The sequence below is a fragment of the Pleurodeles waltl genome, chromosome 3_2 (assembly GCF_031143425.1).
Source record: "Pleurodeles waltl isolate 20211129_DDA chromosome 3_2, aPleWal1.hap1.20221129, whole genome shotgun sequence".
Taxonomy (NCBI): Eukaryota; Metazoa; Chordata; class Amphibia; order Caudata; family Salamandridae; genus Pleurodeles; species Pleurodeles waltl.
The window spans coordinates 70,607,433-70,621,738 of record NC_090441.1 but is presented as its reverse complement, the minus strand read 5'-3'; the positions used below and the strand labels follow the sequence as shown (position 1 = coordinate 70,621,738).

General features: G+C 48.9%; 1 protein-coding gene across 1 annotated transcript in view; it reads right to left on the bottom strand.

Annotated features, from left to right (window-relative positions):
* HIP1 (huntingtin interacting protein 1) overlaps positions 1–14,306 on the bottom strand; it is a 375,550-nt gene that overhangs the window by 126,457 nt on the left and 234,787 nt on the right. The window lies entirely within an intron of this gene.

The following is a 14,306-nucleotide window of genomic DNA, read 5'->3' as shown; positions in this document are numbered from 1 at the left end:
GGCAGGCAAGGGGGGGATTCCTCGGGGAAACCTCCACTTGGGCAAGGGAGAGGGACTCCTGGGGGTCACTTCTCCAGTGAAAGTCCGGTCCTTCAGGTCCTGGGGGCTGCGGGTGCAGGGTCTCTCCCAGGCGTCGGGACTTTAGGTTCAAAGAGTCGCGGTCAGGGGAAGCCTCGGGATTCCCTCTGCAGGCGGCGCTGTGGGGGCTCAGGGGGGACAGGTTTTGGTACTCACAGTATCAGAGTAGTCCTGGGGTCCCTCCTGAGGTGTCGGATCTCCACCAGCCGAGTCGGGGTCGCCGGGTGCAGTGTTGCAAGTCTCACGCTTCTTGCGGGGAGCTTGCAGGGTTCTTTAAAGCTGCTGGAAACAAAGTTGCAGCTTTTCTTGGAGCAGGTCCGCTGTCCTCGGGAGTTTCTTGTCTTTTCGAAGCAGGGGCAGTCCTCAGAGGATGTCGAGGTCGCTGGTCCCTTTGGAAGGCGTCGCTGGAGCAGGATCTTTGGAAGGCAGGAGACAGGCCGGTGAGTTTCTGGAGCCAAGGCAGTTGTCGTCTTCTGGTCTTCCGCTGCAGGGGTTTTCAGCTGGGCAGTCCTTCTTCTTGTAGTTGCAGGAATCTAATTTTCTAGGGTTCAGGGTAGCCCTTAAATACTAAATTTAAGGGCGTGTTTAGGTCTGGGGGGTTAGTAGCCAATGGCTACTAGCCCTGAGGGTGGGTACACCCTCTTTGTGCCTCCTCCCAAGGGGAGGGGGTCACAATCCTAACCCTATTGGGGGAATCCTCCATCTGCAAGATGGAGGATTTCTAAAAGTTAGAGTCACTTCAGCTCAGGACACCTTAGGGGCTGTCCTGACTGGCCAGTGACTCCTCCTTGTTTTTCTCATTATTTTCTCCGGCCTTGCCGCCAAAAGTGGGGCCTGGCCGGAGGGGGCGGGCAACTCCATTAGCTGGAGTGTCCTGCTGGGTTGGCACAAAGGAGGTGAGCCTTTGAGGCTCACCGCCAGGTGTGACAATTCCTGCCTGGGAGAGGTGTTAGCATCTCCACCCAGTGCAGGCTTTGTTACTGGCCTCAGAGTGACAAAGGCACTCTCCCCATGGGGCCAGCAACATGTCTCGGTTTGTGGCAGGCTGCTAAAACTAGTCAGCCTACACAGATAGTCGGTTAAGTTTCAGGGGGCACCTCTAAGGTGCCCTCTGTGGTGTATTTTTCAATAAAATGTACACTGGCATCAGTGTGCATTTATTGTGCTGAGAAGTTTGATACCAAACTTCCCAGTTTTCAGTGTAGCCATTATGGTGCTGTGGAGTTCGTGTTTGACAGACTCCCAGACCATATACTCTTATGGCTACCCTGCACTTACAATGTCTAAGGTTTTGTTTAGACACTGTAGGGGTACCATGCTCATGCACTGGTACCCTCACCTATGGTATAGTGCACCCTGCCTTAGGGCTGTAAGGCCTGCTAGAGGGGTGGCTTACCTATACTGCATAGGCAGTGAGAGGCTGGCATGGCACCCTGAGGGGAGTGCCATGTCGACTTACTCGTTTTGTCCTCACTAGCACACACAAGCTGGCAAGCAGTGTGTCTGTGCTGAGTGAGAGGTCTCCAGGGTGGCATAAGACATGCTGCAGCCCTTAGAGACCTTCCTTGGCATCAGGGCCCTTGGTACTAGAAGTACCAGTTACAAGGGACTTATCTGGATGCCAGGGTCTGCCAATTGTGGATACAAAAGTACAGGTTAGGGAAAGAACACTGGTGCTGGGGCCTGGTTAGCAGGCCTCAGCACACTTTCAATTGTAAACATAGCATCAGCAAAGGCAAAAAGTCAGGGGGCAACCATGCCAAGGAGGCATTTCCTTACACAACCCCCCCCCCAAACGAAAGAGGATGAGACTAACCTTTCCCAAGAGAGTCTTCATTTTCTAAGTGGAAGAATCTGGAAAGGCCATCTGCATTGGCATGGGCAGTCCCAGGTCTGTGTTCCACTATAAAGTCCATTCCCTGTAGGGAGATGGACCACCTCAACAGTTTAGGATTTTCACCTTTCATTTGCATCAGCCATTTGAGAGGTCTGTGGTCAGTTTGAACTAGGAAGTGAGTCCCAAAGAGGTATGGTCTCAGCTTCTTCAGGGACCAAACCACAGCAAAGGCCTCCCTCTCAATGGCACTCCAACGCTGCTCCCTGGGGAGTAACCTCCTGCTAATGAAAGCAACAGGCTGGTCAAGGCCATCATCATTTGTTTGGGACAAAACTGCCCCTATCCCATGTTCAGAGGCATCAGTCTGCACAATGAACTGCTTAGAATAATCTGGAGCTTTGAGAACTGGTGCTGAGCACATTGCCTGTTTCAGGGTGTCAAAGGCCTGTTGGCATTCCACAGTCCAGTTTACTTTCTTGGGCATTTTCTTGGAGGTGAGTTCAGTGAGGGCTGTCACAATGGATCCATATCCCTTCACAAACCTCCTGTAGTACCCAGTCAAGCCAAGGAATGCCCTGACTTGAGTCTGGGTTTTTGGAGCTACCCAGTCCAGAATAGTCTGGATCTTGGGTTGGAGTGGCTGAACTTGGCCTCCACCTACAAGGTGTCCCAAGTAAACCACAGTTCCCTGCCCTATCTGGCATTTGGATGCCTTGATAGAGAGGCCTGCAGATTGCAGAGCCTTCAAAACCTTCCTCAGGTGGACCAGGTGATCCTGCCAGGTGGAGCTAAAGACAGCAATATCATCAAGATAAGCTGTGCTAAAGGACTCCAAGCCAGCAAGGACTTGATTCACCAACCTTTGGAAGGTGGCAGGGGCATTCTTTAAACCAAAGGGCATAACAGTAAACTGATAATGCCCATCAGGTGTGGAGAATGCTGTCTTTTCTTTTGCTCCAGGTGCCATTTTTATTTGCCAGTACCCTGCTGTCAAGTCAAAGGTACTTAAGAATTTGGCAGCACCTAATTTGTCTATGAGCTCATCAGCTCTTGGAATTGGATGAGCATCTGTCTTGGTGACAGAATTGAGTCCTCTGTAGTCCACACAAAACCTCATCTCTTTCTTTCCATCTTGGGTGTGAGGTTTGGGGACTAAGACCACTGGGCTAGCCCAGGGGCTGTCAGAGCGCTCAATTACTCCCAATTCCAGCATCTTGTGGACTTCCACCTTGATGCTTTCCTTAACATGGTCAGACTGTCTAAAGATTTTGTTTTTGACAGGCATGCTGTCTCCTGTGTCCACATCATGGGTACACAGGTGTGTCTGACCAGGGGTTAAGGAGAAGAGTTCAGGAAACTGTTGTAGGACTCTCCTACAATCAGCTTGCTGTTGGCCAGAGAGGGTGTCTGAGTAGATCACTCCATCTACTGTGCCATCTTTTGGGTCTGATGACAGAAGATCAGGGAGAGGTTCACTCTCTGCCTCCTGATCCTCATCTGTTACCATCAACAGATTGACATCAGCCCTGTCATGGAAGAGCTTAAGGCGGTTCACATGGATCACCCTCTTGGGGCTCCTGCTTGTGCCCAGGTCCACCAGGTAGGTGACCTGACTCTTTCTTTCTAGCACTGGGTAAGGGCCACTCCATTTGTCCTGGAGTGCCCTGGGAGCCACAGGCTCCAGAACCCAGACTTTCTGCCCTGGTTGGAACTCAACCAGTGCAGCCTTTTGGTCATACCAAAACTTCTGGAGCTGTTGGCTGGCCTCAAGGTTTTTGGTTGCCTTTTCCATGTACTCTGCCATTCTAGAGCGAAGGCCAAGTACATAGTCCACTATGTCCTGTTTAGGCTCATGGAGAGGTCTCTCCCAGCCTTCTTTAACCAGGGCAAGTGGTCCCCTTACAGGATGACCAAACAGAAGTTCAAAGGGTGAGAATCCTACTCCCTTCTGTGGCACCTCTCTGTAAGCGAAAAGCAGACATGGCAAGAGGACATCCCATCTCCTTTTGAGCTTTTCTGGGAGCCCCATGATCATGCCTTTTAATGTCTTGTTGAATCTCTCAACCAAGCCATTAGTTTGGGGATGGTATGGTGTAGTGAATTTATAAGTCACTCCACACTCATTCCACATGTGCTTTAGGTATGCTGACATGAAGTTGGTACCTCTGTCAGACACCACCTCCTTAGGGAAACCCACTCTGGTAAAGATACCAATGAGGGCCTTGGCTACTGCAGGGGCAGTAGTCGACCTAAGGGGAATAGCTTCAGGATACCTGGTAGCATGATCCACTACTACCAGGATATACATATTTCCTGAGGCTGTGGGAGGTTCTAGTGGACCAACTATGTCCACACCCACTCTTTCAAAGGGCACCCCCACCACTGGAAGTGGAATGAGGGGGGCCTTTGGATGCCCACCTGTCTTACCACTGGCTTGACAGGTGGGGCAGGAGAGGCAAAACTCCTTAACCATGTTGGAGATATTGGGCCAGTAGAAGTGGTTGACTAACCTCTCCCACGTCTTGGTTTGTCCCAAATGTCCAGCAAGGGGAATGTCATGGGCCAATGTTAGGATGAACTTCCTGAACAGCTGAGGCACTACCACTCTCCTAGTGGCACCAGGTTTGGGGTCTCTGGCCTCAGTGTACAGGAGTCCATCTTCCCAATAGACCCTATGCGTTCCATTTTTCTTGCCTTTGGACTCTTCAGCAGCTTGCTGCCTAAGGCCTTCAAGAGAGGGACAGGTTTCTTGTCCCTTACACAGCTCCTCCCTTGAGGGTCCCCCTGGGCCTAAGAGCTCAACCTGATAAGGTTCAAGCTCCAAAGGCTCAGTTCCCTCAGAGGGCAGAACTTCTTCCTGAGAAGAGAGGTTCCCTTTCTTTTGCTGTGTTGCAGTTGGTTTCCCAACTGACTTTCCTTTCCTCTTGGTAGGCTGGGCCATTCTTCCAGACTCCAGCTCTACTTGTTCACCCTGTGCCTTGCACTGTGCTCTTGTTTTCACACACACCAGTTCAGGGATACCCAGCATTGCTGCATGGGTTTTTAGTTCTACCTCAGCCCATGCTGAGGACTCCAGGTCATTTCCAAGCAGACAGTCCACTGGGATATTTGAGGAGACCACCACCTGTTTCAGGCCATTGACCCCTCCCCATTCTAAAGTAACCATTGCCATGGGATGTACTTTTCTCTGATTGTCAGCGTTGGTGACTGTGTAAGTTTTTCCAGTCAGGTATTGGCCAGGGGAAAACAGTTTCTCTGTCACCATGGTGACACTGGCACCTGTATCCCTCAGGCCCTCTATTCTAGTCCCATTAATTAAGAGTTGCTGTCTGTATTTTTGCATGTTAGGCGGCCAGACAGCTAGTGTGGCTAAATCCACCCCACCCTCAGAAACTAGAGTAGCTTCAGTGTGGACCCTGATTTGCTCTGGGCACACTGTTGATCCCACTTGGAGACTAGCCATACCAGTGTTACCTGGATGGGAGTTTGGAGTGGAACCTTTCTTGGGACAGGCCTTGTCTCCAGTTTGGTGTCCATGCTGTTTACAGCTATGACACCAGGCCTTTTTGGGATCAAAGTTTTTACCCTTGTACCCATTGTTTTGTGAAGAGGCTCTGGGCCCACCCTCCTGTGCAGGTTTTTGGGGGCCTGTAGAAGACTCTTTACTATTTTTAGTTTTGGTTGTCTCATCACCCTTCCCCTGGGGAGTCTTTGTGACCCCTTTCTTTTGGTCACCCCCTGTTGAAGTCTTGGACACCCTTGTCTTGACCCAATGGTCCGCCTTCTTTCCCAATTCTTGGGGAGAAATTGGTCCTAGGTCTACCAGATGCTGATGCAGTTTATCATTGAAACAATTACTTAACAGGTGTTCTTTCACAAATAAATTGTATAGCCCATCATAATTATTTACACCACTGCCTTGAATCCAACCATCTAGTGTTTTCACTGAGTAGTCTACAAAGTCAACCCAGGTCTGGCTCGAGGATTTTTGAGCCCCCCTGAATCTAATCCTATACTCCTCAGTGGAGAATCCAAAGCCCTCAATCAGGGTACCCTTCATGAGGTCATAAGATTCTGCATCTTGTCCAGAGAGTGTGAGGAGTCTATCCCTACACTTTCCTGTGAACATTTCCCAAAGGAGAGCACCCCAGTGAGATCTGTTCACTTTTCTGGTTACACAAGCCCTCTCAAAAGCTGTGAACCATTTGGTGATGTCATCACCATCTTCATATTTAGTTACAATCCCTTTAGGGATTTTCAACATGTCAGGAGAATCTCTGACCCTATTTATGTTGCTGCCACCATTGATGGGTCCTAGGCCCATCTCTTGTCTTTCCCTCTCTATGGCTAGGATCTGTCTTTCCAAAGCCAATCTTTTGGCCATCCTGGCTAACTGGATGTCCTCTTCACTGGGGCTATCCTCAGTGATTTCAGAGGTGTTGGTCTCTCCTGTGAGGGAACCAGCATCTCTGACTATTATTTTAGGAGTCAGGGTTTGAGGGACCCTGTTCTCCCTAGATAGGACTGGTAGGGGGGAATTTTCCTCCAAGTCACTATCCTCTTCCTCTGAGTTGCCACCCTCAGAGGGGTTGGCCTTTTCAAACTCTGCCAAAAGCTCCTGGAGCTGTATTTTGGTAGGTTTGGGGCCCATTGTTATTTTCTTTATTTTACAGAGTGACCTTAGTTCCCTCATCTTAAGATGGAGGTAAGGTGTGGTGTCGAGTTCCACCACAGTCACATCTGTGCTAGACATTTTGCTTCTAAAAGTTGGAATACTTTTTAAGAATCTACAACTGGTTCTAGAATCTAATTCAAACTTTTACAAACTTTTAAACTCTAAAAGAAATGCTAAACAGGATCTAACACAAGGCCCTAGCAGGTCTTTTAAGAATTTAGAAAACTTTTCAAATTGCAAAAATCAATTTCTAATGACAATTTTGGAATTTGTCGTGTGATCAGGTATTGGCTGAGTAGTCCAGCAAATGCAAAGTCTTGTACCCCACCGCTGATCCACCAATGTAGGAAGTTGGCTCTGTATGTGCTATTTCAAAGTAAGGAATAGCATGCACAGAGTCCAAGGGTTCCCCTTAGAGGTAAAATAGTGGTAAAAAATAGATAATACTAATGCTCTATTTTGTGGTAGTGTGGTCGAGCAGTAGGCTTATCCAAGGAGTAGTGTTAAGCATTTGTTGTACATACACATAGACAATAAATGAGGTACACACACTCAGAGACAAATCCAGCCAATAGGTTTTTATATAGAAAAATATCTTTTCTTAGTTTATTTTAAGAACCACAGGTTCAAATTCTACATGTAATATCTCATTCGAAAGGTATTGCAGGTAAGTACTTTAGGAACTTCAAATCATCAAAATTGCATGTATACTTTTCAAGTTATTGACAAATAGCTGTTTTAAAAGTGGACACTTAGTGCAATTTTCACAGTTCCTAGGGGAGGTAAGTATTTGTTAGGTTAACCAGGTAAGTAAGACACTTACAGGGCTTAGTTCTTGGTCCAAGGTAGCCCACCGTTGGGGGTTCAGGGCAACCCCAAAGTCACCACACCAGCAGCTCAGGGCCGGTCAGGTGCAGAGTTCAAAGTGGTGCCCAAAACGCCTAGGCTAGAATGGAGAGAAGGGGGTGCCCTGGTTCCGGTCTGCTTGCAGGTAAGTACCCGCGTCTTCGGAGGGCAGACCAGGAGGGTTTTGTAGGGCACCGGGGGGGACACAAGTCCACACAGAAATTTCACCCTCAGCAGCGCGGGGGCGGCCGGGTGCAGTGTAGAAACAAGCGTCGGGTTTTCAATGGTAGTCTATGAGAGATCTCGGGATCTCTTCAGCGCTGCAGGCAGGCAAGGGGGGGGATTCCTCGGGGAAACCTCCACTTGGGCAAGGGAGAGGGACTCCTGGGGGTCACTTCTCCAGTGAAAGTCCGGTCCTTCAGGTCCTGGGGGCTGCGGGTGCAGGGTCTCTCCCAGGCGTCGGGACTTTAGGTTCAAAGAGTCGCGGTCAGGGGAAGCCTCGGGATTCCCTCTGCAGGCGGCGCTGTGGGGGCTCAGGGGGGACAGGTTTTGGTACTCACAGTATCAGAGTAGTCCTGGGGTCCCTCCTGAGGTGTCGGATCTCCACCAGCCGAGTCGGGGTCGCCGGGTGCAGTGTTGCAAGTCTCACGCTTCTTGCGGGGAGCTTGCAGGGTTCTTTAAAGCTGCTGGAAACAAAGTTGCAGCTTTTCTTGGAGCAGGTCCGCTGTCCTCGGGAGTTTCTTGTCTTTTCGAAGCAGGGGCAGTCCTCAGAGGATGTCGAGGTCGCTGGTCCCTTTGGAAGGCGTCGCTGGAGCAGGATCTTTGGAAGGCAGGAGACAGGCCGGTGAGTTTCTGGAGCCAAGGCAGTTGTCGTCTTCTGGTCTTCCGCTGCAGGGGTTTTCAGCTGGGCAGTCCTTCTTCTTGTAGTTGCAGGAATCTAATTTTCTAGGGTTCAGGGTAGCCCTTAAATACTAAATTTAAGGGCGTGTTTAGGTCTGGGGGGTTAGTAGCCAATGGCTACTAGCCCTGAGGGTGGGTACACCCTCTTTGTGCCTCCTCCCAAGGGGAGGGGGTCACAATCCTAACCCTATTGGGGGAATCCTCCATCTGCAAGATGGAGGATTTCTAAAAGTTAGAGTCACTTCAGCTCAGGACACCTTAGGGGCTGTCCTGACTGGCCAGTGACTCCTCCTTGTTTTTCTCATTATTTTCTCCGGCCTTGCCGCCAAAAGTGGGGCCTGGCCGGAGGGGGCGGGCAACTCCATTAGCTGGAGTGTCCTGCTGGGTTGGCACAAAGGAGGTGAGCCTTTGAGGCTCACCGCCAGGTGTGACAATTCCTGCCTGGGAGAGGTGTTAGCATCTCCACCCAGTGCAGGCTTTGTTACTGGCCTCAGAGTGACAAAGGCACTCTCCCCATGGGGCCAGCAACATGTCTCGGTTTGTGGCAGGCTGCTAAAACTAGTCAGCCTACACAGATAGTCGGTTAAGTTTCAGGGGGCACCTCTAAGGTGCCCTCTGTGGTGTATTTTTCAATAAAATGTACACTGGCATCAGTGTGCATTTATTGTGCTGAGAAGTTTGATACCAAACTTCCCAGTTTTCAGTGTAGCCATTATGGTGCTGTGGAGTTCGTGTTTGACAGACTCCCAGACCATATACTCTTATGGCTACCCTGCACTTACAATGTCTAAGGTTTTGTTTAGACACTGTAGGGGTACCATGCTCATGCACTGGTACCCTCACCTATGGTATAGTGCACCCTGCCTTAGGGCTGTAAGGCCTGCTAGAGGGGTGGCTTACCTATACTGCATAGGCAGTGAGAGGCTGGCATGGCACCCTGAGGGGAGTGCCATGTCGACTTACTCGTTTTGTCCTCACTAGCACACACAAGCTGGCAAGCAGTGTGTCTGTGCTGAGTGAGAGGTCTCCAGGGTGGCATAAGACATGCTGCAGCCCTTAGAGACCTTCCTTGGCATCAGGGCCCTTGGTACTAGAAGTACCAGTTACAAGGGACTTATCTGGATGCCAGGGTCTGCCAATTGTGGATACAAAAGTACAGGTTAGGGAAAGAACACTGGTGCTGGGGCCTGGTTAGCAGGCCTCAGCACACTTTCAATTGTAAACATAGCATCAGCAAAGGCAAAAAGTCAGGGGGCAACCATGCCAAGGAGGCATTTCCTTACACCCTCATTCTGACCTTGGCGGTCGGCGGAGAGGCGGCGGTCGGACCGCGAACAGACCGGCGGTATTAAAAATGGCATTCTGACCGCGGCGGTCACCGCCGCGACCGACCGCCACTTCCCCACTCCGACAGCCACGGCGGTCATGACCGACGGGCTGGAGTCTGCGCACTCCGGTCCGGCGGTCGACCCTAGACCGCCAACGGTATCATGACCCTGCTTACCGCCGCGGTTTCTGGCGTTCGGGAACCGCCATGCGAACCATGGCGGTAGGCACTATCGGGGCCAGGGAATTCCTTCCCTGGCACTGATAGGGGTCTCCCCCACCCCCCACTGCCCCCCCGAGTCCTCCCCCCACACCCTCCACCCCCCTGCCTCCCCCCAGAGGTGGTACGAACCCCCTCCCCACCCCCACCCCGACATGCACATACACGCACCCCGACATGCACACACCCCCAACATGCACATATACACACCCCCTACACACACACATACACAACGGGGACACATACCCGCACACATACATGCCGACATGCGCACCCGCCGAACTACACACATTGCCCATAGGCACAGCAGCACTCCCCGCCCGCATGCACGCACTCACACACCCCCTCTACACACTCACACGCACACCCCCATGCACGCACACATCACACAACACCCCCCCACCCCTCCCCTCACGGACGATCAACTTACCTTGTGCGTTGGTCCTCCGGGAGGCGACGGGAGCCATAGGGACGTGACCGCCAACAGAAGACCGCCAACAGAAGACCGCCACACAGAAATGTGGGTCGTAATTCTGGGGGCGGTGTTCTGCTGGCGTGGCGGTGGAGGTTGACCAGTCTCCACTTTCCCGCCGACCGCCAGTGTGGCTGCTGGCGGTATTCCGGCGGAACGCTCCCAGCGGTCGGAATACGCACAGCGGCATACCGCCGCGGTTGGCGGTCTTTACCGCGGCGGTAACTCGGCGGTCTTGCGAAAAGACCGCCAAGGTCAGAATGAGGGCCTATGTTTCTTAATGAGTATGTTTTCATCATATATTTAACAGTAAAATGTATAATATTTTCTGTACATAATTAGAGTTCTATTAAGTATGCTTCATGTGTAGAGGAAAACTCTCAATACTAAGTTATTTCTATGTTCACATTATTATACGAGAGGGAGGTGTGTGGTAACAAGCATTAGCTCATTTAGAATGTGGGCTTGCGTCTCTCTGGAATGGTTGTGGTACGATTTTAAATGGAATGCAGGCTTTGAATCAGTCGACCAGTGGTTTGCCCTAAAGAGGATGGCTGAGATGCCTTAATCTCGTGCACAAACATAATAAACCTTCATTCACTATCTCTACTGACTTTTGCATTTTTATCAGCCCTTGATTTATACCTTTTAACACAACTGTTGCCTCCTTGGCCCTGGTAGAATGCTATGTACAACTCTTTGCTTGTTATTTGATCCATATGGCAATTCCTAACTCTGAAATGGGACATTCTTTTACTTACCTCAATATGAAACAAAAGGTAGATCCATTTGCCTACGCTTCTAAGTATTGTTTAGCCAATAAATTAACACCCTTTCGATGCTGCACGTGTGTGCATGGGATGGTGCCCTAAATCTTTTTGAAACTGTACAAAATTTTCTTGAGGGGGATAATGCTTGCAGTTCACTTACTCTATCCAGACAGGAGACAGCTGGATTAAGCTCCACTTACTCAGCTGGTTCTCAAACACCTGATTTGTGCATTGACTCTCATTCCATATTCTGATTGGATGCTATAACATGTGGAAATATTCTTTAACATATCTTTTTAAAATGCCATTAAATTAGGAAGCCATAGTCATCAAAATGACTCTAAGGTTAATAAGAGTGACTTAAAGTTCATCAGAGTTTGTGGACTAGCTATGCTCCGCTCGTATTGTCCCCGGAGTATGTTCTTGTACCCTTGTGTGAGGTAGATGTCCCAGTTGGGTCTAACCACTTCTAAATGTTAGTGTTTGCACAATTACCCATGCCTTTGGTTCCACAGGATGACTCATTACTTCCATTATATTCTACTAACATCTGTCGCATCTTGCCAAAAATGCTATAGAATCAGCAGCATGAAAAATGGGGACTGCAGTGGTAGTCACACTTCTAGCCAGGGTGGTTAGCTTTTAACTTTCCTTATCAGGTGGAGGTTCCAAGGCCACTTTTTGTCTCTAAATGTCTCTCACATTTGCTTTACAAGCCCAAGACACAGGGAGGGTTAATGGTCCCACAGATCCTGCGATACTATCAAGCAGCACAACTCCGCTATGTGGTCGATTGGAATCATCCATGGACAGAGAAACACTGGACAGTTATGGACCAGGCATTTGTGGGCTCACATATTTGGAAGCAGATGTGGTTGTGGCGCTGCCAGAGAGCCCGGGGCCTCTACTCCTCACCAATCACCAGTGCAACATTGCGCATCTGGGATACCGTAGTGAAAAATGCGAGCCTAACGACCTTCCCCTCACCCACGACACCGCTATTAGCCAATCCTGACATTCTGCAGGGCCTGCACTCAGAGAACCTGCAGACGAACTACTCCTTGATCGATGCAGACCGCGTACAGTATCTCCAGCTCTGCCACTGGGCGCTAAACCCTATGACCCGTTCTGGGGGGAGTGTTGCTCCCTTTCGAAAAAGGGATCATCTGTAAGACAGATGACCAACGACTGGTCTCAAACTTATATAATTTTCTGGGACAGGATCAGCCGTTGACTAAGATCAAAAGTCAGCTGCGCTGGGAAACGGAATTGGGTAGATCCCTCTTGACCAAGGACTGGACAGATATACACTAAAGAGTGCACCACACAACATAGCCGGGACTGGAATAGCCCGTAAGACAGCACCCTATTGGTACCTTACCCATCAGAGATTACAGAAGTGGGCAACAACTACAACCTCAGACTGTTGGAGGGGCTATGGCAATACTAGTACGTTACTGCTTCTACTATGGCACCTCTGCAACTAAGTCTGACCACCTAAACTCCAACATGAGGTGCAAATCCCAATATTTCTGCATTAGAATAATAAGCACCACCAGCGTAAGACATCTTGACAAGCTTTGAAATACTTATTGAAGCGATTTGGTAAAAGGCAAGAATAAACAAATATAGTGCATACCAGTCCAGGGAAATAACTTGTCACTGAGAAGATAAAATTAAAATGAGGATTGCTCCAGTCTGTCTCTAACACTGGCAGAATGTTTAAACTATTTCACATGAAAATTTTGATTTTCACAAAGCTAGAAAATACTATTGGGCTGATGAGGTTGCCCGTTTGCTTTTATTCTACTGTGTATATCCTCTCTTCTGACTAAACCATGCAACAGAGATTAGTCTAAAGGTGACACACAAATGAGGGTTTGTAGAGCCTTCGTCGACAAAATACAGCTATAAATCTTAATGTGATTTAGAGAAAACTACGTTACCAGGCTCAACCACTACAAAGAAGGCTATGTATAATCCAATTTCATGTAGAGGACTGATGGTGAACACTGCGGGCTGTAAGGTTTGTTCCCTTTTAGGGGGTGCCCTGTAATCGGTATGCACTGACGCACCAGTAGTTAAAGCAGAGCATGCACTGGCTCTAGGTACTTCATCAATCAACAAGCAAAACTGGGCTGCAAGGGAAGACAAAAATAAAATCATTCTCCACTTTGTGCTAGTTACCGTGTTAAAATGAGTATCGTCAAAGCAAATAGCACCCAAAATGTCTCCTGCAATCTTTGAAGATGCCTTGAGTCGTCTAGGAACAAGGACGGACCAAAGACCCATTTTTCATTGTTTGGCACTCACATATAAAAAGCAACCCCCTTGAACGTTTATAATTAATGGGCAGGTTCTATATCTGTGATTGGACTTAAACTATTTCTCTGGAGAAAGTGCATGTGATCCGTTGCCTGTATCTGAGTAGTAAATTTCATGGATAGGTTATAGTTTCTGGGTGAGAATAGAGGATGCTTTGAACAGGAACATGAGAGAACAAGCCAAGGTGAACTGAATTAGGTTTATTCTAATTTGGCTTGGCTCTGGCCTTTATAAACTTTTTTCCCCTGAGAAAGTTTTTAGGAACCTTAATAGGACCTCGGTGTTGAGGGTTAAGCTAATAAGTCTTTGAGCACACAAAGCAATACACATTCAAAGTGTATCTTAATAAAAAATATTAGCTTTCAGTTTAAAAAGGTTTTTTTTTTTTTAAACTTAAATGGATTACAAGCAAACCTGCCTATTGCATTCAACTTTGGAAAAATGTTTAGAGGTTGCATTTTCCCATTGCACTATAAGTGGTGTGACTCTGAGCAGCTCCTCATGATCCTTTTCCACTAACAAAAATGCTGCATGATCATATGGATCTAGTCTCAGGTTCTGATATTCTCAGCTACTTAAATGAAAGGTAAAAAAAGCATAACCTCTAGTAGGAGGTAGGCTAAACTTGGTGACTTTCAGAAGTCGTGGAGGTAAATGGAGGAGGGAACAGTGGCGCAAATGGAAGAAGTTTAGGATGGACAGAATGCATGGGGTTTGGTGATGGGGTGAGTATTCCCTGTGTGACGCCAGGGCTGGTGGAAACTCTGGGGAAAAGTGGGCTTCTTCCGGAGTAATAAAGAGGGCAGATCAGTTTCTGGCGAGACTGAGGCAGACGGCCAAGGCTAATAGTGGAAGAG